The sequence below is a fragment of the Lithobates pipiens genome, unplaced genomic scaffold (genome assembly GCF_037356315.1).
Source record: "Lithobates pipiens isolate NorthernLeopardFrog02 unplaced genomic scaffold, aLitPip1_a1.2 Scaffold_19, whole genome shotgun sequence".
NCBI classification, from domain to species: Eukaryota; Metazoa; Chordata; class Amphibia; order Anura; family Ranidae; genus Lithobates; species Lithobates pipiens.
This window is the reverse complement of record NW_027507764.1, coordinates 519,012,889-519,035,992: the sequence shown is the minus strand read 5'-3', so window position 1 is coordinate 519,035,992 and position 23,104 is coordinate 519,012,889. Positions and strand designations below refer to the sequence as shown.

At 46.0% G+C, this 23,104-nt stretch overlaps 7 pseudogenes; all 7 read left to right on the top strand.

The window, feature by feature from the left end:
• Window positions 1–4,579: 4,579 nt before the first annotated feature.
• Window positions 4,580–4,698, top strand: LOC143999116 (5S ribosomal RNA; annotated as a pseudogene).
• Window positions 4,699–4,857: 159 nt separating this feature from the next.
• Window positions 4,858–4,976, top strand: LOC143999300 (5S ribosomal RNA; annotated as a pseudogene).
• A 961-nt stretch (window positions 4,977–5,937) lies between these two features.
• On the top strand, window positions 5,938–6,056 carry LOC143998781 (5S ribosomal RNA; annotated as a pseudogene).
• A 100-nt stretch (window positions 6,057–6,156) lies between these two features.
• Window positions 6,157–6,275, top strand: LOC143998483 (5S ribosomal RNA; annotated as a pseudogene).
• A 319-nt stretch (window positions 6,276–6,594) lies between these two features.
• LOC143999298 (5S ribosomal RNA) lies at window positions 6,595–6,713 on the top strand (annotated as a pseudogene).
• A 302-nt stretch (window positions 6,714–7,015) lies between these two features.
• LOC143999258 (5S ribosomal RNA) lies at window positions 7,016–7,134 on the top strand (annotated as a pseudogene).
• Window positions 7,135–20,683: 13,549 nt separating this feature from the next.
• LOC143998936 (5S ribosomal RNA) lies at window positions 20,684–20,802 on the top strand (annotated as a pseudogene).
• The last annotated feature ends 2,302 nt before the right edge of the window (window positions 20,803–23,104 follow it).

Sequence of the window (23,104 nt, the reverse complement as noted above, 5' to 3'; positions counted from 1 at the left end):
TGCAAGACTGGAGTCAGCCTCACAGGATGAGTCAGTGCCCCTGTCAGGATTTGCAGCCTCTCCTAAAATTTCAGCCCCGGTATACATCACTGAGGACTCCCTTAGGGCTACATTGGAGGGTTTTGAAGGGAGAATCATGAATTTTATTTCAGCTTCCCTGAAAGATAGCAGGAAAAGGGGTAGATCCCTCCCTCTGCTGAGATTCCTCTTTCAGATGACACTTCTGACAATGAGGAGAGATCCCTATCTTGGGACAGGGATATTGAGCAGTCGGATGAATCAGAGGAAGAGGAGAGAGTCCCCTCCTCCCAGGCGCTCAGAAAACAGGTGCAGTATTATACTGAATTGGTGCGTACCACATTCAGAATGCCTGCTGCTGAGATCGCTACATCCTCTGTTTCTTCCCTGGGAGTCCTTTATCCTCTGGAGGAAAGTTTCACCAAGAAATGGGGGGTCCCATTTGTCGATGCGGCTGTTTCTTGCGTGAATAGAAACCTGACCTGTCCTTTGGATAATGCTCAGGTATTTAAAGATCCAACTGATAAGAAGCTGGAAACATTATTAAAAGCCTCCTTTTCCATGACTGGCACTGTAGTGCAACCTACAGTCGCAGCTGTGGGGTTGTGTCAGTTCCTCAATGAACAGGTTAAGCAGATGCTTGGCCTCCTTCCCAGTGAGGAAGTGGAAAATTATGCAGAAATACCTCAAATTCTGTGTTTCATGATTGATGCGATTTTGGATTCTGTCCAACAAGCATCTCGTTTGTCTCTCCTGTTGGTACACATGCGAAGGGCCCTATGGCTAAAGAATTGGGCAGCTGAGCTATCATGCAAGAAGCATTTGATTGGGTTCCCGTTTAAAGGGGAACGTTTGTTTGGAGAAGAATTAGACAAATTCGTCCAAAAAAGTTCAGGGAGTAAGTCTACTCTCCTTCCAGTCAAAAGGAGCAAACGTCCATCATTTAGGCGTTCTCTTTCTCCCAGAGCATCAAGCTCTAAGCAGTGGCGACGGCCTTCTCAACCCCCCTCTCCAAGAAAGGCTCAAGGCCGGGCCCAGGGGCAGAAGAAATCCTGGGGACGAAATCCTGCCAAGCAGAGCCCAAAAGCTTCCTTGTGAAGGGGCGCCCCCGCTCGGCCAAGTGGGGGGAAGGCTCCTGCAGTTTGCAGAAGCCTGGCAGGAAGAGATCCGGGACGAGTGGGTGGTCTCTTCGGTATCTCTGGGCTACAAGCTGGAGTTTCAGGAGATTCCACCTTCTCGCTTTCTAAGGTCAAGGATCCCCAGGGACCCAGTAAAGCAAAGACCGCTATTTCTGGCCTTAGATCACTTACTATCCCAGGGGGTGATAGTAGAAGTGGACCCAAAAGAACAGAGTTCAGGGTTTTACTCGAATCTCTTCACCGTTCCAAAGCCAAATGGAAGTGTCAGACCTATCCTGGATCTGAAGGATCTGAACCGGTTTTTACGCATCCGGTCCTTCCGAATACAGTCAATTCGCACTGTGGTCTCCTCCCTGCAAGGGGGAGAGTTTATGGCATCAATAGACATCAAGGATGCATATCTCCATGTGCCAATTTTTCCCGCACACCAAAAGTATCTAAGGTTCGCGGTAGAGCGGCGCCATTTTCAATTTGTGGCCTTGCTATTCGGGCTAGCTACGGCCCCTCGAGTCTTCACAAAGATTCTGGACACTCTCTTGGCAAATCTAAGAGCTCAGGGTATAGCCGTCATGGCTTATCTAGACGATTTGCTTCTCATAGAGAAAACAGTAGCGCTCCTGAACCACCGTGTTACCAGAACGCTAGAACACCTGGAACGCCTAGGTTGGATTATAAACCTAGAAAAGTCGTCCCTACAGCCTGCTACCAGGTTGGAATACCTGGTTATGGTTATCGACACTGCTCAGGGCAAGGTGTTTCTACCAAGGCCAAAAGCCTTGGCCATTGGGGATCTGGTGCGCCGAAATTTTGGGCAGAAGATCTTCCCCCATTCGGTTGTGCATGAGACTGTTATGCCCCGTACACACGACCGGACTTTTCAACATCCAAAGTCTGACGGAATGATTCCGGCAGACTATTCGATCGTGTGTGGGCTGCAACGGATTTTTGATTCGCAAAAGTCTGACAGACTTTAGAAATGGAACATGCTTCAAATTCTTCCGACAGAACTCTGCCGGACCCAGTTCCTACCGAGAAATTCGCTCGTGTGTATGCTATTCCGACGGACTAAAACCGACGCTAGTGCAGCTATTGGCTACTGGCTATGAACTTCCTTATTCGAGTCGAGTCGTACGTCATTACGTTCGAATCCGTCGGAGTTTGGTGTGATTGTGTGTGGCCAAGTCCGCTCATTCGGAAAGTCCATCAGAACTCTGCCGTAACTCCGTCAGAACTCCTTCGAAAGTCTGTCGGACATAAGTCTGGTCGTGTGTACGCGGCTCTACGGATAATGGTCGCCTCCTTCGAAGCCGTTCCATTCGCCCAGTTCCACTCAAGGCCTCTGCAAAGATGCATCCTTGCGGCTTGGAACAGGAAGCCCCAGTCCTTGGATCTTCCTATGCGTCTATCCCCAGGGACGCGCAAGAGCCTCGTGTGGTGGTTACAAACTGAGAATTTGCTGAAAGGCAAAACTTTTCTTCCTCTTCCATGGAAGATTATTATGACAAATGGCAGCCTGACAGGCTGGGGAGCAGTGTTGGAGGAGACATGCTCGCAGGGGAAATGGTCTGCGATCGAGAAGCTATTGCCCATAAATGTCTTGGAGATCCGGGCAGTTTATATGGCTCTCATAAACTGATCTTTCAGACTACGGGGTCTCCCTGTTCGGGTTCAGTCCGACAATGCCACAGCAGTGGCCAATATCAATCACCAGGGCAGTACCAGGAGCCTGGTTGCGCAAAAAGAGGTGAATTGCATACTTATCTGGGCAGAAAGGCATGTTCCATGCCTTTCTGCAGTCTTCATTCCAGGAGTGGAAAATTGGCAGGCAGATTTTCTGCGCCGCCAGCAGTTGTGCCCAGGAGAATGGGCTCTGCACCCCGACGTGTTTTGGAACATATGTCGCAGGTGGGGTACTCCAGATGTAGATGTTTGCGTCCAGGTTCAACAGAAAACTGGACAAATTTGTGTCAAGGACAAGAGATACACTCGCTCAGGGTTTGAATGCTCTGACAGTTCCCTGGGATCAGTACAATTTGATTTATGCTTTCCCCCCGTGCCTAGTTCTGTCTCGGATCCTGGGAAGAGACAAGAGAGAAACAAAGTCGGTTCTTTTGGTAGCCCGGCTTGGCCCAGGCGACCGTGGTACGCAGAGATCATGAAGTTGGCAGTAGGCAGGCCGTGGATCCTCCCTCTCCAGCCAGATCTGCTCTCACAGGGTCCAATTTACCATCCTGCTTTACACAGTCTGAATTTGACGGTTTGGCTGCTGAGACCCACATTCTGAGAGACCGTGGGCTTTCGGGGCCAGTTCTTTCTACTTTGGTCAATGCCAGAAAGCCGGCCTCCAGGCTTATTAACTACAAAATCTGGAGGGCATATGTTTCCTGTTGTGAACTCAGGGAATGTCATCCTAGCAAGTATGTCATTAGCAGGATCTTGGCCTTCCTCCAGTCAGGCCTAGAAATGAATTTGGCCGTAAGCACTATCAAGGGCCATATTTTGGCCTTGTCAGTGTTTTTTCAGAAGCCACTTGCATTGCATTCCCTGGTGCGGGCTTTCATCCAGGGGGCTATGCGGATAAGGCCGCCAGTCAAAACCTCCGGTATGCCCATGGGATCTGAATTTGGTTCACTCAACTTTGCAGGGGCAACCTTTTGAACCTTTGCATCAGGCTTCATTAGTTCTTTTGACTAAAAAATTGGTTTTCTTGATAGCCATATCCACGGCTAGAAGAGTGTCAGAACTAGCAGCTCTCTCCAGTAAAGAGCCGTATCTAATTATTCATAAGGACCGTGTGGTAATGCGTCCCAACAGGTCCTTTCTGCCTAAGGTGGTTTCAGGATTCCATTTGAATCAAGATGTAATCCTACCATCCTTTTTTCCGGACCCACAGTCCGCAGAAGAAGAATCTTTGCCCACTTTGGATGTGGTAAGGGCAATCAGTATCTATCTTCAGGCAACTGCTCAGATAAGGAAAACTGATTGCTTATTTATTTTGCCGGAAGGCCCTAGGAAGGGCCAGGTGGCATCAAAATCAACTAGGGCTGTAAGTGCTTCTTGGGCAGTGCATCACCAGGCCTCCCTGGCTCAGATCTGTAAGGCTGCAACTTGGTCATCAGTCCACACATTCACCAGATTCTATCAGGTGGATGTCAGAGGGCAAGAGGATATCGCCTTTGGGCGCAGTGTACTGCAGGCTGCAGTTTAGGTCCTCCGGTCCTTGGCGGTCTATATATTATGATCTGTGTCTCCCTCCCCTCAATCTGAGCATTGCTTTGGGTCATCCCACTATGTAATGAAGCTCCTGTGTCCTGTGATGTATGATCAAGAAAATAGGATTTTTATATACAGCTTACATGTAAAATCCTTTTCTTCAGAGTACATCACGGGACACAGAGGGTTGGGCGTGTCTTGAAGAGAACGCTTACGGCCACATCACCCTGAAAGCACCCGATCTCGTCTGATTTCAGAGGCTAAGCAGTGTCAGGCCTGGTTAGTACCTGGATGGGAGACTGCCTGGGAAAACCAGGTGCCATAGAAGGATCTGGCCTGGTTAGTGTCTTGATTGGGAGATCGCCTGGGAATACCAGATGCCATAGGCTTCTTTTTATGTTGTTGGCTTTGACCTGTTTTTTTAGCTTGTTTCCCAAGGTGAGCATCTTGGCCTTTGTCAAGAGGCTTCAGAGTGCCCAAAGAGAGTGACTACGGCCAAATCACCCTGAGATAGCCCAATCTCATCTGATCTCAGAGGCTAAACAGCGATGGGCCTGGTTAGTACTTGGATGGGAGACAGCCTGGGAATACCAGGTGCCGTAGGCTTCTCATTATGTTGTCAGCGTTGACCTGTTTTTTTTCCCTTTTTTCCCAAGGTGACCATCTTGCCATTTGTCAAGAGGGTTGAGAGTGCACAAAGAAATTGCCTACGGGCACAACAACCTGAAAGCACCTGGTCTCAGAGGCTAAGCAGGGTTCGGCCTGGTTTGTACCTGGATGGGAGACCGCCTGGGTTTTCCAGATGCCGCAGGCTTCTTTTTATGTTGTTGGTGTTGACCTGTTTTTTTTCGCTTGTTTCCCAAAGTGATCATCTTGGCATTTGTCAAGAGGGTTGAGAGTGCCTAAAGAGATCGCTTACAGCAGCATCACCCTGAAAGCACCCTATCTCTTCTAATCTCGGAGGCTAAGAATGGTTCGGCCTAGTTAGTACTTGAATGGGAAACGGCCTTGGAATACCAGGTGCCGTATTCTTCTTTTCATGTTGTTGGCGTTGACCTGTTTTTTTTCGCTTGTTTCCCAGGGTGACTATCTTGGCATTTTTCAAGAGGGATGAGAGTGCCCAAAGATATTGTCTATGGGCACATCACCCTGAAAGCACCCAATCTCCTCTGATCTCAGAGGCTAGAAAGGGTTGCGCCTTGTTAATACCTGGATGGGAGACCGCCTGGGAATACTAGGTGCTGTAGGCTTCTTTTTATGTTGTTGGCCTTGACTTGATTTTTTGTTTGCTCCCCAAGGTGACCATCTTGGCGTTTGTCAAGAGGGTTGAGCGTGCCTGAAAAAATCTTCTATGGCCGCATCACCCTGAAAGAGCCCAATCTCATTTGATCTCAGAGGCTAAGCAGGTTTGGGACCTGGTTAGTACCTGGATGGGAGACCGCCTGGGATTTCTCAATGCCATAAGCTTTTTTTTTAAGTTGTTGGCATTGACTTATTTTTTTTTGCTTGTTTCCCAAGGTGACCATCTTGGCGTTTGTCAAGAGGGTTGAAAGTGCCTGAAGGGATTGCCTACGGGCACATCACCCTGAAAGCACCCAATCTCGTTTGATGTTGGAGGCTAAGAAGAGTCGGGCCTTGTTAGTACGTGGATGGGAGACCGCCTGGGAATACCAGGTGTCGTAGGCTTCTTTTTATGTTGTTGGCGTTGACCTGTTTTTTTTTAGCTTGTTTCCCAAGGTCACCATCTTGGTGTTTGTCAAGAGGGTTGAGAGTGCCTGAAGAGATTGCCTATGGCCACATCACTCTGAAAGCACCCAATCTTGTCTGATCTTGGAGGCTAAGAAGAGTCAGGCCTGGTTAGTACCTGGATGGGAGACCACCTGGGAATACCAGTTATTGTAGGCTTCTTTTTATGTTGTTGGCGTTGATTCGTTTTTTTTTCTGCTTGTTTCCCAAGGTGACCATCTTGGCATTTGTCAAGAGGGTTGAGAGTGCCCAAAGAGATCGCTTACAGCAGCATCACCCTGAAAGAGCCCTATCTCTTCTCATCTCTGAGGCTAAGAACGGTTGGGCCTAGTTAGTACCTGTATGGGAGATGGCATTGGAATACCAGGTGCCGTATTCTTCTTTTTATGTTGTTGACATTGACCTGTCTTTTTTTGCTTGTATCTCAAGGTGACTATCTTGGCATTTGTCAAGAGGGTTGAGAGTGCCTGAAGAGCTTGCCTATGGCCACATAACCCTGAAAGCACCAGATCTCGTCTGATCTCAGAGACTAAACAGGGTCGGGCCTTGTTAATACCTGGATGGGAGACCACCGGGGAATACTAGGTGCTGTAGATTTCTTCTTATGTTGTTGGCGTTGACTTGTTTTTTTTTTGTTTGTTTCCCAAGGTGGCCATCTTGGCCTTAGTCAAGAGGGTTGAGAGTGTCTGAAGAAATCTCCTACAGCCACATCACCCTGAAAGAGCCCAATCTCATCTGATCTCAGAGGCTAAGCAGGGTTGGGACAAGTTTAATCCCTGGATGGGAGACCGCCTGGGATTTCCAGATGCCGTAGGCTTCTTTTTATGTTGTTGCCATTGACCTATTTTTTTCCGCTTGTTCCCAAGGTGACCATTGAGTTGAGAGTGCCTGAACATATTGGCTATGGCCACATCACCCTGAATCTGTTCCATCTCATCTGATCTTGGAGGCTAAGCAGGGTCGGGCCTGGTTAATGCCTGGATGGGAGACCACCTGGGAATACCAGGTGTTGTAGGCTTCTTCTTTTTTTTCAAATATAATTTTTTCTCCAAACAGGGTAAGACGGTCCCCCGAGTACATAATGCAACAAAGAAATACAGAGCAAAAAGCACCTGAACAATACTTTATACAGGTATATTTGCAAATGTGAGTCTGCCTTCCATCAATCATAATGATTCAAGGCTTGGATAAAGTACTGTACCAAGATCCAGGGTCACACAAACCCCAGGTCCCTCCGGCATAATCCATCCAGAGGGGGGTGTGGGGCCGTCATTCCCAATTTTCCACTTTTTCCAAAAGAGAGAGGGGGTTGAGGGGGTGAGAGATAGGGGAGGAAGGCAGAAAAGAGAAGGGTGAAAGATCAGGAAAGGAGAAGAGGGGACGAGACACGATGGCAGCCACTGTTCAAGAGGCCAGTCAAGGAAAGCTCAGAGCACTAAGGCGATATCCTTCCAGCGAGAATATAAAGGTATTCCAGATATCCCAGGTTTGTTTAAAAAATTCTTGTTTACCTTGTGATGTGAGGATCAAGTCCTCCATTTTTTTTAATGTCCTCTATTTTCCTAAGCCAGTGAGTAATGAAAGAGGGGGGAACATTTTTTCCAATAGAGAGGGATGCAGGATTTCGCTGCATTTATCACATGCCATAAAATTGATTTTTTTGTACTTCTTAATGGGAATCTGTGAATGGTGCAAGAGAAAGAATGCAGCCTCTTCCGGGTTGGAGAAGTCTGTGAATTTTTGTGTTATGCATCAGATCTCTGTCCAGAAGTCCACCAAGCTGGGGCAGGACCAAAAAATGTGGAGCAACGTGCCTTCTTCTCCACACCTCCAGCATATGTTCGAGGAAGAGGGGAAGAGGGGAAACATTTATGCAGCTTTGATGGTGTCAAATACCACCTGGTGAGAAGTTTAAAATTTGTCTCCTGTATCTTCTTGCACAGCGAGGTTTTGAGAGCCAAAGTGATAATGCGTTGTCTCTGTGCTGGGCAAAATGAGCAATTAGGTCCTTTTCCCAGTTGGACAGGCAGGTTAAGTGTGGGTGATCTGTTTGAGAGAGAATGTGGACCAAAGGGCCTTCGCTCCTGCATAGAGCCTCAAACTCCGTCTGAGGGCGTGCGAAAGTTTGAGTATTGGGGATGGAATGGAAAAAATGATGTTGTTGCGCCGCTCTCCAAAAAGGCATTTGGAAAAGCCCTGTCGGATCTGTTAGGGTTGAGAAAGAAGGTCATTTTCCATCAATGACGAATTTAGACGCATGGTCTAGGTTGGAATTTCTAAGTGGGTCCCCGGTTCCAAGTTCGGATGGCCACGTATAGGGAATAGGGGGGAAGTCAAAGACGTGAGTGTGTTTTGGGTAGCGATCAGGTGACTGACTTTCAATGAAGCCCCTATAGTGGGATGTGATGTCAGTTTTGTGGGTAAATCCTTATACCACCACATGGCGCTTCTTAGCGGAATTTGGGAGTGAGATTGTCCTACTTGCACCCAGAGCTTAGAAAGTTTGTTTCCATTCCAGTCCAATACACGCCCCAGATGGGAGGCAAGGTAGTAACGTCGCAAGTCAGGGAGAACCAACCCTCCCTGTTGTTTAGACAATGTCAGCTGTGACCACTTAAGTCTGGGATTTTTGTGGGCCCAGTTAAATTGAGTGAGCAGGGATTGAGCTTGCTTAAAAAACGGGACTGGAATCTGGATCGGGAGAGCTTGGAAAAGATAGGTAAATTTAGGGAGTATGTTCATTTTAATGAGATTGCATCTCCTGAATCAGGAATGGAGGCCAGAATGCCACCCGTGAAGCAAACTGCAAATCTTAGTGACAAGGGGTGGGGGGAAGTTCAACATAAACGTACACTCAATGTCCGGTGGAATGTAAGTACCTAAGTACTTAAGGGCTGTATGGGTCCATTTAAATCGAAAATTGGACTGCAAGTCTAGTAACGCTTGCGGGGGGACTGCGACCCCCATGGGCTCTGATTTCAAGAAGTATCCCGTATATCTGGAATTCCCGAAGGAGATTTGGAAAGGAAACTCTGGGATTCGTCAGTGAGAACAGCATGTCATCCACGTAGGCAGATATCTTGCACTCAATAGTACCCATTTGGAGTCCCGTTATGTCTGAGTTTTGTCGAATTGTGGAGAGAAAGGGTTCCAATGACAGTGCGAATAATAGGGGTGACAGGGGGCAACCCTGTCTGGTCCCATTCCCGATGTCAAGGGGAGATGAGAGCACCCCATTCGCTTTGAGTTGAGCTGAAGGGCGTGAGTATATCTTACTTATCCATGCCAGCATCCGTTCACTCAGACCTATATGGCGAAGGACCGAGAACATGAATGTCCATTTGACCTGATCAAAAGCCTTCTCGGCATCAGTACTCATGAAAAGACAAGGGGTCCCAGATGACTTTGCTTTATGGACCAGGGTAAGCACCTTAATGGTGTTGTCCCTATCTTCCCTGGTGGGAATAAAACCTAACTGGTCAATATGTATAAGGGACTGCAAGTGCTGTGCCAATCACGTGGCGAGGATTTTAGAGAATCGTTTTAGGACCGAATTTAGGAGGGAAATTGGTCTGTAGCTCCCACATAGGCCCGGGTCTTTGCCCTCCTTAGGTATCAACGAGATGTGGGCTCTAAGGGTATCCTCAGGAAAATCCCCATTCGAGCTCAGAGTATTCAATAAATCCACCAAGCGCGGGCCGAGAATATGGAGGAAGGTCTTATAGTATTGTGCGGTATATCCGTCTTCTTCCAGTGTGATCGGGTTCTCCAAGTACTCCCGTGATTCCGATGAGAGGGTTGGTAGACCAGAACCGGTTACATATCTGTCTATATTGTCCTGTCCGGACCCTGAATCTGGCAGGTTGTAGAGATCAGAGTATCATTTTTCAAAGACTTTGGCTATTTGGGTTGGGGTAGAGGCCCTCTGGCCATTCTCATCTATCAACTGTTGTATGTAAGAGGCAGATTTCAACTCCTTTACCGACCTGGCAAAGATTTTTCCGCATTTGTCCCCTGACTCCTACATCAGTTTACGACAAAACTGGAGTGCCGCTTTCGCTTTATAATGGAGTAGGTCAGTAATCTGGGAACGGAGTGTCCCCAATTCAATCTCTAAGGTCCGTGAGGGGGCATGTTTATGTTTCGCTTCCACAGAGGCAAGTTCACAAACCAGATTAGCAATTTGTTCCTTCCATGTTCGTTTGATGCGTGCCCCGTGCCTGATAAGTACCCTGCAGAGTACTGACTTGTGAGCCTCCCAAATTATCCCCGGGTCGCAGTCCTGCGTTTAGTTTTCTTGGAAATAAAGGTCCAATTCCCTGGTCACATCTGCTAAAACTTCCGGTATCTGGAGGAGGCTCTCATTAAGGTGCCAGAATAGAGACTTAGGTGAGGGGTTCCTAGAGAGGGTGTAGGCAAGGGCTACAGGAGCGTGGTCGGACCAAGTAATATGGCCAATGGAGGAAGAGCTCACCAAGTGCAGTTGAAGTCTATCCTCAAGTATGATTTGTGAGGGGAAGAGCAAAAAGAGTAGTCCCTTTCCCCGGAATGTTGCAGACACCAGACATCAACTAATTGGTCATTCAGTAAACACTTAGTAATCCGCTTTCTAGAGGAAATGAGGAGCGAGGAGCAAGAGGCAGAAGTGTCAACCGATGGCGAAAGGGGACATTAAAGTCCCCACCTAATATCAACTGGCCCTCCCGAAAGTCACATAATCTGTGCAGGGTAGTTCTGAGGAATGTGTCTTGGTGACCATTGGGAGCGTACACAGTGGCAAATGTAAAAAGGAGCTCTCCAATGTGGCCCCTAAGAAAAAGATATCGGCCCCCAGGGTCCACCAGAGAATCCTGGAGAACCGAGTGGAGCCTGCTAGAGATCAGAATGGAGATTCCCTTGGTCTTAGAGGAGGGGTTAGTAGAGTGGTAGACCTTAGGGAAGGATCTTGACCGTAGAAAGGGGAGGGGAAGGGGGACGTCAGAGAAAAGCAAAGAAAGTTGAACCAAAGTAGGTATTGGGTAGGTAATGGATGACGGGAACTAAGGGGGAGAAAGGAAGGAAAGATAAGGGGAAAAAGAGGTCGGGCACCTCAACCCCAGGGGGAGAGGGAAATTAAGGGTTGTCCGCACTCAACAGTACAGGAATTGTATACTAAACAGCACAATTATGCTATAGCATTTACCAGATGTACACTGGGTTTAAAGCGCCGTCCTACTTGAGTTGGTGGGTAGACAGGTCGGAGAGGGAGTCCCCGGATTCCAGTCCCCCCAGTCCCGGCAGTGGTAAATGTCACGTCTGATACCAGTATGCAAATAAAAGACAATCAGTAACATCATAGAACCAAAAAACAATAGTATAATCAAAACAGAGGTAGAGCATATAACTGTCAGCACTGAGGGGTCTCCTCAGCTCGCCCTAAATGTAGGCATGCATGTGGGAGTCCGTCACAACAGAAAAGGAATCACAGAATGGGATCCACTACCCCTGTCCCATACCCCAAAAGTACATGCAGCCCCCGAACAAATGCATTTCTGCCTTTGGCAGATTGTCCTCTCCTTACCCCCTCTCCTCCATCCACGCCCCGGGGGAAAAGGGGGAGGGAAGGGGGGGAAAGAGGGGGGGAAGGGGGGAAAAGAGGGGGGGAAGGGGGGATTGAAGGGGGGAGGGAAGGGAAGGAGGTAAAGGAGGGAAGGGGGGAGGGAAGGGGGAGGGAAGGGGGGCAGCAAGGGAGAGGGGAAAAACATGCGGAAAGGTCAAGTCCTTTAGCGCACCCACACCAGCAACCACCCGGACCCCATAAGTTTCAACTCCTCCCCTCCATGGTCACCACATCAAGATGAAAGATGAGCAGCCCTGGTCGGTGCATGGAGAATCCGGCAGGCAAGGGGCTGGGGCCACCATCCCTCCATCCAACGGGAGACTTCACTCGAGCAGCAGTCCTGGGGCCCGCCAATTAGCATCTCTCCTGCATCGCCATCGGGGGCTGTGTGGAGCATCCAGAGGGAGGCTGGGACCGCCCAAACAGTAAGGGGTAAATCCTCCAGGGGGGTCCAGAGTCAAACTGGAGGGAAGCAGTGTCTCGTACCAATAGGCGCAATAAATAAGTCATCCAGGGTGTCCCCGAAAGCTGCAGAAGGCAATGTCGGCAAAGAGTAGGTGGGGGCCAGAGGGGGGGACGAGGGGCGCAACCAGGGAGAGGAAACACATATGCGGGAATGTCAAGCCCTTCCAGTACAGCGCACTAGGTATCACTCAGACCCCCCAAAGTTCAACTCCCCCCTCTAAGGTCAAGACTCCAGAAGGGAAGATGAGCCGCCCTGGTCTGTACATGAAAGAACCTGCTGCCAAGGGGTTGGGGCCATCATCCCTTCCTCCAATGGGAGATGCCACCAGCATGACAGCCCCGTGTCCTGTCAAGTGGTTCCCCTCCGACAATGTCTTCGGGGTATATGTGGAGCATCCAGGGGGAGGCAGGGACCACCCAAACAGTGAGGGGTAAAGCCTCCAATAGGGACCGGTGTCAGACAGGAGGATAGCTGTGTCTTGTACAAGTTGGTTAATTAGACAAGTCACCAGTGTGTTCCTGTGAGCAGCGGAAGGAAAGGTCGGTAAGGATTATGAATGGGTGGGGGCCAGGGAGTGCATAAAACTGCCACCAGATGACCGGGGCAGAGAGGGCAAGGGGATGAAAGTCAGATCTGGTAGGTGGGGGGGGGGGGGTGAGGAGTGTCACTAATATTACTCACGTTGGCCATCCCTTGAAGCTGAGCGCTCTGCATACCCAGGATGTTCTTCTGTATAATCTAGCCTATCTGTATACATTAGCCTGTCTTTTGTACACATTAGCCTCTCTGTATCAACTAGCCGGTCCTCTGTATACACTAGTCCATCCCTAGCTTGTCTTTTATACACCTAGTCTCTCGGTATACCCCTCCTTTCTGTATACATCTTTATACACTAGCCTCTCTGTGTACCCTAGCCTCTCTGTATAATCTTGCCTCTCATTATACCCCAGCCTGTATTCTGTTTACCCAATTTTGTCTTTTATATAAACTAGCCTGTCTACTGTATAACTTAGCTTCTCATTATACCCCGGCCTCACTGTCAGCTTGTCTCTGTACACTAGCCTCTCTGTTTTCCCTAGTCTCTCTGTATAAAATAGCCTCTCTGTATACACTAGTCTGTCCGTATACTCTAGCAAGTCTGCATACACTAGCCTCTTTGTGTAAAACAGCCTCTCCCTCTGTATAACCTCGCCTCCATCTCTGCATATCCAGTACGTTCTTCTGTATAATCTAGCCTGTCTTTTGTACACATTAGCCTCTCTGTATAAACTAGCTGGTCTTCTGTATACACTATTCCGTCTGTATACACTAGCAAGTCTGTGTAACCCAGTCTCTCTCTCCCTAGAAAACACCAACCCTGGCCCTGACAGAGGAGGAGGGTTTAATAGTCCCTCAGACTCCTCCCACAAATACGGGCTGGCCTGAGGCCAGCCTTCCCACTTGTAATCGGAGTCTTCAAGTGGGAAATGCGATATTACTTAAGAACCAAGGCCTGGATGGTCAGTATGCTTGAAAAGAGGGCAAAAAGACACAAGTATAGGTGGAAAAGGAAAGGTAAATATCCCATTCATAAAATGACGTATGCCCAAACGCCAACTGTAAGTAACTGGTAAGTTACCGCTGTGAGAGTAGAACCCACCGACTCTTGACCTGAAGATGAGAAGGAACCCCCTAAGAGCCTGCAAGCTACACAAACCCAAATGAATGTCCCGTGAAGGATAGGATGAGCCTGATGCCCAAGGTAACCCAGACATGAGAATGAACTTCTTGTGAATGAGAGGATACGTGGGGAAAAGGGAGCAAGGGCTGACCCGAAGAACCCCTGCAAGAAGATGGCTGAGCAGACTGAAAAAACCCAACACAAGACCGCCTGGGGTATACAGTGAGGCTATTATAATTGGAATGAGGCTGGGGTAATAAGATTGGCTTGGGTATACGGCGAGGTACACCCTAGAAAAGAAAGAGATATCAGAAAAGTCAAACAAGGTAATACAGATATGCTAATGTTATTCCCCTGAGCCTAGTGTATACAGAAGAATGGCTAGTGTATACAGAGGGGCTAGTGTGTACAGATGACAAGCTATTGTTTACAGATAGGCTTGTGTATACAGAAGAGAGTCTGGGGAATTCAGTGAGGCTAGTGTATGCAGAGAGGCTGGGACACCGAGACTATTTTAAAAAGAAGGCAGGCTAGTGTATATAGGTTACGGGCACGTGTATACAGAAGACAGAGAGGCTCGTCTATATAGAGGGACTGGTGTACACAGAAAGATTAATGTATACAGAAAGGCTAGCGTGTACAGAAGACAGGACTTTATTTTTTGCTAATGCAACTACTTCTAAATCATGTGAAGAATTACAGTGCTTTTTTTCATATTTTGGTGCTGTTAAAAGGTCAATGGTGTGTTGTCAGTGGTGATATCAATGTGACAGTTAATGTGTAGAACTACATATATACAAAATAGAGCAAAAGAGTGCTATGTTTATTTTGTTAAGTCATTGACTGATAGACGTTAAGTAATTGGCCGTTATTGGTTTGGCAGTACATGGTTTATTTTGATGTAAGATAGTTTTATTCTCTACCTATAGCCGAGTTTTAGACGACCTTATTATTAGCATTAGTCGCATTAATCATATTTATTATGCAGAGTGTAAGTATTGTAGTGAGACGATATTGCTGTTGCAAGATTTGTATTATTATACATAGCATTGTTAGTAGACCAATAGGACAATTTACATGGCTTAATATTGCAGAGCGTAATTTAACAGGAAAGAAATCCAAAGCGTTAGTTGCAATAGCTTCATAAAACTGAGAAATCGTTGCATTACTCTATATGTAAAAGTTGTTCCGGTAGCACTGAGAAGACTGATATTAGATGAGTGATCTACCCATTCCGTTTACTATTGCAGAGAGATACCGGTTAAATGTTAATATCTTAATATTTGTTGCTGCGTGTAAGGTAGAAATAAGATGGTTTTGTGTGAGTTGGTTTACCAGGATTTAGAGATCGTAGTCTGATTATTCTAATAATAAATATAGCAAAATAACTCAGATTAATATTGAGACAGTATATACAGGTCGAGTTTAAGTGGAAATACACGAAATAAGAGCAACGACGAGTGTAGGTTTTTATCAATCAGGTTCATTACGTGTCTTTACTCATGCATTGAATATACCCCAAATATAGCATAAGGATGAGAAAGGAAAATAACTGGCAGAGGATGACATGGCAAAAAGACAAACTGCAATAGAAATGTGAATGTGAATTAGAGATGAAATTTCAATCCCCATTAGTAACCATTAATAAAGTTAACACGGCTACGTACAGCAAAGTTTGAGCTAAGCAGCTAAATATTCCTTTATATTGCAGAGCTTAAGTATTGCAGTTGAAAAGAGATCGAAAGCGTTTGTTGCAGTAGCTCAAAATGACTGAGAAATTATTAGAAATGCAAAAGTTATCACGGTAGCACTGAGTGGACTGATATTAGATGAGTTATCGTTGTAGTACAAATTCAGTTTCCTATAGCAGAGAGATACCAGCTAAATGTAAGAAGAGCAATTAAACTGTTCACATCGGTAGCATTGCATTACTCTTAATGTGTGAAGCGTGTAAAGAAGCAAAAGATGGTTTTGTATTATCCTAAAAGTAGCAGTATACGTAATAAAGGTAAGTAGGTTACCTGGATTTAGATATAGCAAACCCTATAATCTAATTTAGCAAAATTAGAAAGGATAATATTGAGACAGTATATACAGGTCGAGTTTAAGTGGAAATACACAAAATATCTAGCCTACCTTTACATTGTTCAATAGAGCCTTGCAAAGTAATACCAAGGCAGAATATCGGACTAGCAATTAGATGAGATGATTGCTGTAATCATAAAATATCAGCAACTTGTCTTTAGGGATGAGAAAGTATAATAACTGGAAAAGTATGAAATTTCAAAGAGACAAATTGCATTAGAGATGTGAGATAGACATGAAATGTCAATACCCATTGGTTACTTACATGTAACCATTAATACAGTTAACGCGGCTACATACAGCAAAGTGTGAGCTAAGCAGCTAAAGGGTATACATTATTTAAGAATAAATTGACGTAGCTTGTAAATTCCAACGTGTAAATCGTTCCATTAATTTTGTTACGCACGAAGACGGCTTACACTGACTTTTTTCCGTTTCCACTGGTTATCCGCATAATGTATCAGTAACCCTGAACATTAATAGTGATAGACAGTTTACAATAGGATGTATGCTTGATGTGAATGTAAAATAGTTGCATTATGTGTTATTAATGTAATCAAACTTTATTGCTATCCTTTGCTACTGCAACCACTTCTCAATCAAGTAAACCGTCCCACTGCTTTTCTCGCATTTTGCTGCTGTTAAAAAATGTGTTACCAGTGCTATGTGTTACAAATGGTTATCAGTGTGACAGTTAATGTGGAGAAGTAATACATAAAATAGTCAGAAAGAGAATCCTATTGCATAGAGGTAGAGAGATGGTTGCATTATTCTTAATGTGCCGGCTGTAAAAGGTTTTAAAAAGATGGTTTTGTGTGAATTTTGCTTTAACGTAAAATTAGCTGTAGACATTATAACTATGGTTACGTTTACAATGATGTAATATCAGTAATTGCTATCAGTAAATGTTAAAATTTTAGACGGTTTACATTAGGATGTGGAATTGATATGGATTTAAAAGCGGTACATTAATTTTCTGAAGCATATGGCAGAAAGACGGCTTACACTGCTTTTCTCACATTTTGCTGCGGTAAAAAGAAATGTTTTGTCACTGTGTTTTAACTGTGACTTATTTGCTTATGTCATGACAGCTTGATACTGGTTGAGCAGTTTTATTAAGATGTAAGACTAGTTTTATTCTCTACATATATGCTTTTCAGAGAGTTGTATAATATAGGCGACCAATAAGACATTTAAATGGCTTAATATTGAAGGGAGGAAGTATCGCTGTTCAACGGTAAGAGATTAAATGTCAAGCTTATATTCGACTAGTTGATCTTTGCCTTACACAATCCTATTATTATTATTAAGATCCTAGTGCAGAGAGATACTCAGATAATGTCAGAGATACTCGGTTAATGTCAGAAAAGCAATAAAACTGTTTACATCGTTAGCGAGCGATAGTTACATTACTAATAATATGTGCAGCATGTCTGGTAGCAAATGGATGGTTTTGTGAACATTTTGCATTACCGTACAATTAGCGGTAGACCTCATCGAAGTGAATAGATTTAACTGGTTTTGAGATAGTACTCTCTATTTCTAATAATAAATAAAGCAAAATAAGTCAGGATGGTGTGTCGTGAGTGGTGATATCAAAGTGACAGTTGATGTGGAGAATTACAAATATGCAAAATAGAGCAAAAGAGTGCAAAGTTTATTTTGTTAAGTCATTACTCTGTCTTCTTTATACCTTGGCCTGTCTTCTATATACACTCTGTTATACACTAGTTTCTCTGTATACACTAGCCGGTCTTCTGCATACAATAGCCTGTCTTCAGTATACACTAGCCTATTTTCTGAATACACTAGCCCGTCTTCTGTATGCCCTAGCCTGTCTTCTGTATACATTAGTCTCTCTGTATAAACTAGCATCTCTCTATACCCCAAACTGTCCTCTGGAAACACTTGTCTCTCTTTATAGCCTGTCTAGCCTTTCTTCTGTACACACTAGCTTCTCTGTATACACTAACCAGGCTTCTATATAAAATAGCTTCACTGTATGCACTAGCCTCTCTGTATAATCTAGCCTCTCTTTATACCCTAGATAGTGTTCTGCATACTCCGTAGAAGCCAGCCTTTATTCTGTATTCACTAGCCTTTCTTCTGTATGCTATAGTCTTCTATATATACTAGCTTCTCTGTACACCCTTGCATCTCTGTAAACCCTGTGTAAACTAGCCAGTCTTATGTATACACTCGCCGACTGTATACACCAGACTCTGAATACACTAAACTCTCTGTATACCACATCCTGTCTTCTGTATACACTAGACCGTAAAAATTAGCTAGGATACACCAGCCTGTCTTCTGTACCCACTAAACTCTCTGTATACACTACCCAGTCTTCTGTATACACTGTCAGCTTTGATGTATACCCAAGCCTGTCTTCTGTATATGCACTGTCCTTTCTGTATACACTCGACTCTCTCTATACACTAATCTCTCTATATACACTAACATCTTTGTATATACTAGCCTCTCTTTAAACTAGCCTCTCTGTGTACTTTACTTTAGCGTCTCTGTATACTCAAGCCTATCTTCATGCACGAGTCTGTATTCTGTATTCACTAGCGTTTCTTCTGTATGCTGTAGTCTTCTTTATATACCAGCTTCTCTGTACACCCTTGCATCTCTGTAAACACTGTGTAAACTAGCCAGTCTTATTTATACACTCGCCGACTGTATACACTAGACTGTCTGAATACCTAGCCTATGTTCTGAATACACTAGCCCGTCTTCTGTCTTCTGTATGCCCTCTCTGTATAAACTAGCATCTCTCTATACCCCAAACTGTCCTCTGTAAACACTTGTCTCTCGTTATAGCCTGTCTAGCCTTTGTTCTGTACACACTAGCTTCTCTGTATACACTAAGCAGGCTTCTATATAAAATAGCTTCACTGTATGCACTAGCCTCTTTGTATAATCTAGCCTCTCTTTATACCCTAGATAGTGTTCTGAATACACCTCTCCGTAGAAGCCAGCCTTTATTCTGTATTCACTAGCCTTTCTTCTGTATGCTGTAGTCTTCTATATATACTAGCTTCTCTGTACACCCTTGTATCTCTATACACCAGACTCTCTGAATATACTAATCCCTCTGTATACCACAGCCTGTGTTCTGTATACACTAGACTGTAAAAACTAGCTAGAATACACCAGCCTGTCTTCTGTACCCACTAGATTCTCTGTATACACTACCCAGTCTTCTGTATACACTGTCAGCTTGGATGTATACCCAAGCCTGTCTTCTGTATACACTAGTCTCTCTATATGCACTGTCCTATCTGTATACACTCGACTCTCTCTATACACTAACATCTTTGTATATACTAGCCTCTCTTTAAACTAGCCTCTCTGTGTACCCCAGCCTCACTGTTTACTCTAGCATCTCTGTATACTCAAGCCTATCTGCATACACGAGTCTGTATTCTGTATACACTAGCCTCTCTTTAAACTAGCCTCTCTGTATACCCCAGAATAACTGTATACTCTAGCCTCTCTGTATACACTAGCATTTCTGTATACATCACCCTATCTGTATTCACTAGCCTCTCTGTATACCGCAGCCTGCCTCTCTATATACACTAGCTTTCTTCTGAATATAATAGTCTCAGTCTCTCTCTATAACCAAGCCTGTTTTCTGTATACATTAGCATGTGTCCTGTATACACTAGCCTGTCTTCTTTATTCTCTAGCCTACCTTCTATATACACTGCCATTTATGAGGTAAACAAAGATTCTAGTGTACATAAACGACAGGCTAGAGTATAAAGAGAGGATAGGGTATACAGAAGAAAGCCTAGTTTATACAGAACACAGGCTAGTACCCTGAGCCTGGGTGAGAGAGGATGAGGAGCATTAGGAGGGCTTGGTCTTTCACATCCGACAAAGTGTTCGGCATGATGTGGCTCAACACGTCCAGCTGCCGAAAATAAGGACAAGCGTGGGAGGCACACAACACCCACTGTAACAGTGCTAGGTTCCTGCATTACAGAAACAGAACACCAGCAATAAGGGGTATCTTCAGGTGTATACTGTGCAGGAGGCACACAACACCCACTCTAACTTCTGCACTGCAGATGCCTGTATTGCAAAAATTGAACACCAGTAATAAAGGGTAGCTTCAGGTGTGTACTGTGCAGGAGGCACATAACACCCACTGTAACAGTGCTAGGTTCCCAAGCAGTAAAGACACTGTCCCTGCCTATCGTCCTCTATCCCTGACCGCCGCAACACACTATACAAGGCGGCCGCGCTGGCGGCCTTATATAGTGTGGGGTGTGTACTAAACCCCCTTGAGATATAATTGGCCACAGGAATACTGCCTCAGAGGATGTCACATCTGTTCTTATTATATAGAACTTATTATGCTCCTCGTAAACTTTTTCAATTTGGCCGAACGGCCGTACGCAAGTTTCCCCCGGTGCGGGAACATGGTGGGAGATATGATGCACATGTTTTGGAGATGCCCAAAGTTGATCTGCTACTGGACGGAGGTGACAGGAACCATTGATCGGGTGTTTGGAACCTCCACCAGGATGGAGGCGAAGTATTGTCTCCTGGGATTAGTTGATTGAGTTGGAAACCCGGGAAGCAGCTAGATGGCAGTTCTGAGATGCCTATTTCAGGCAAGGAAACTGATTGCCCAACCCTGCTTAGCCTCCAATGTTGGCAATGACTTGTTTTTTTTAGCTTGTTTCCCAAGATGACCATGTTGGCGTTTGTCAAGATGGTTGAGAGTGCCCAAAGAGATCGCCTATGGCCCCATCACCTTGAAAGTGCCCGATCTTGTCTGATCTCGGAGGTTAAGCATTGTCGGGCCTGATTAGTAACTGGATGGAAGACCGACTGGGAATACCAGGTGCCGTATGCTTATTTCTTGATCATACATCACGGGACACAGGATCAGTACATAATGGGTTATATAGGCACCTCTGGTGATTGGACACTGGTTAACCCCCAATTAAGGAGAATTCCTTCCCTATATAACCCCTCCCATATGGGAGGCACCTCATTTTTTCCTTCGCCAGTGGTGGTTGGTCACGTAAAACATGTGCTATGAAGAAAGTTCTGTGCAGGTCCCTGCGGGGGCCTAAGGGCTACAACAAACCGGATCCATATCTCGGGCCGATATTTTGACTCCCAAGATGATATGGTACCCGGGACTCGTCATCTGAAGAAACGAGGTTTTGCCTGTAAGTCCTCTCCTATTGGAAAACTGGGCTCTGGGAAAACCAGACTTACTGTACTATTTACATAGTGGCACGAAAGTTTCTGGCAGAGTCTTTTACAAGGTCCAGGTAGGAGGTTCTTCTGAGAAGGAACCCCAAAAAAAACCTGAAGGTTGGCACAACTCTGCCCGCCGTGATGGGTGAAGGCTGGAATCTGTCTGTTTTCAGCAATTCCTGCGGCAAGGACAGGTAAGGGAAGTTAATCCTGTATAAATTATATTATGGATTTCTTCATTGAGTAGTTGTATGTCTTACCTGGTTTTCACAACTAGGGGGAGTAAGAGCAGCCTGATGCATACTTACATGCCTTTCAGATACACACGCTCAGTGAAGCCTGGTTCTCCCAGATGACTCATGTCTCCACTGCAATCTCTGCCACAATGAAGGTAATACAGGGGTCCCACGTAGTCTGGGGGTCCCAGACAGCTCCGATGGCAATTCCCTTCCCCCCTGGATACCGGCAGTCCTCGTTCATGCGCGCCAAGCACGCTCCCGTGCTAATGGAGGAGGCGGGAGTGTGTTTGCAAGCCGCGTCGTTCGGTGTGCACGGCGCTGTACTGCGCAGGCGCTAGGTGGCAGTTTTACAGCCCAGAGCGTCAGGGGGCTGTAAGTGGAGACACAGGAGCTGTGGGCAGTAAGCATCCCAAGGGATTGGATCCAGGCAAACCTAAGACACCTACTCAGCATCAGGTTGTGCAGTTTAAGCATATATATTTATTGTGAGACTTTAAGCACAACAGTGATTGCACTTTGTACTAGTAACTCTGCTTTGTAGCTTAGGACTATGTCTCCTTGTAAGAGGGTCTCAGGGGGAGATAACAAGGACACTGGTAAGTCACCGCCTAGGTCTAGGGGTTCTAAAAATGCCTGTAGGTTACCATCCCCCCCCTGCAAGACTGGAGTCAGCCTCACAGGATGAGTCAGTGCCCCTGTCAGGATTTGCAGCCTCTCCTAATATTTCAGCCCCGGTATACATCACTGAGGACTCCCTTAGGGCTACATTGGAAGGTTTTGAAGGGAGAATCATGAATTTTATTTCCGCTTCCCTGAAAGAAAGCAGGAAAAGGGGTAGATCCCCTCCCTCTGCTGAGATTCCTCTTTCAGATGACACTTCTGACAATGAGGAGAGATCCCTATCTTGGGACAGGTATCTTGAGCAGTCGGATGAATCAGAGGAAGAGGAGAGAGTCCCCTCCTCCCAGGCGCTCAGAAAACAGGTGCAGTATTATACTGAATTGGTGTGTACCACATTCAGAATGCCTGCTGCTGAGATCGCTGTTTCTTCCCTGGGAGTCAGGAAAATCCCACAACCTGCCTTTTCCTTTCCAATTAATCCCTTAATGGATAAATTGTTGTATGAGGATTGGGGACATCCCGATAAACTGTTTGCTCCTCCTAAAAGGTTTTCTATGCTTTATCCTCTGGAGGAAAGTTTCACCAAGAAATGGGGGGTCCCATCTGTCGATGCGGCTGTTTCTTGCGTGAATAGAAATCTGACCTGTCCTTTGGATAATGCTCAGGTATTTAAAGATCCAACTGATAAGAAGCTGGAAACATTATTAAAAGCCTCCTTTTGGGGGGGCGTGTCCTGACCATGGAGGAATGAGGAAGTGCTTCACCTCAGCTCCGCTCCATCGCCGCACATATCAGCTGCCCTCAGCGGGGAAATCCGATCCACATCACCGGGCTCAATGTCCCAACGATCCCGGCAGTCTTCCTGACCGCCGCAGGGTAACAAGAAGCGGCAGGGACAGCTGGATCAGTTCTTCCCGGGCCCCCACAGACAGGGCCGCGATGGACCCAATATGGCGCCGACCGGGAAACTTCAGAAAGCTGGGAAATCCTCACAGCCTTCTACAGCGGCGCCTTCCCAGTCGACCGGACCGTCTCCCCTGGCTTCTCCGGTGCCCTCCCCAGGATCGGTAAGCGATTCGGTCCCCCCAG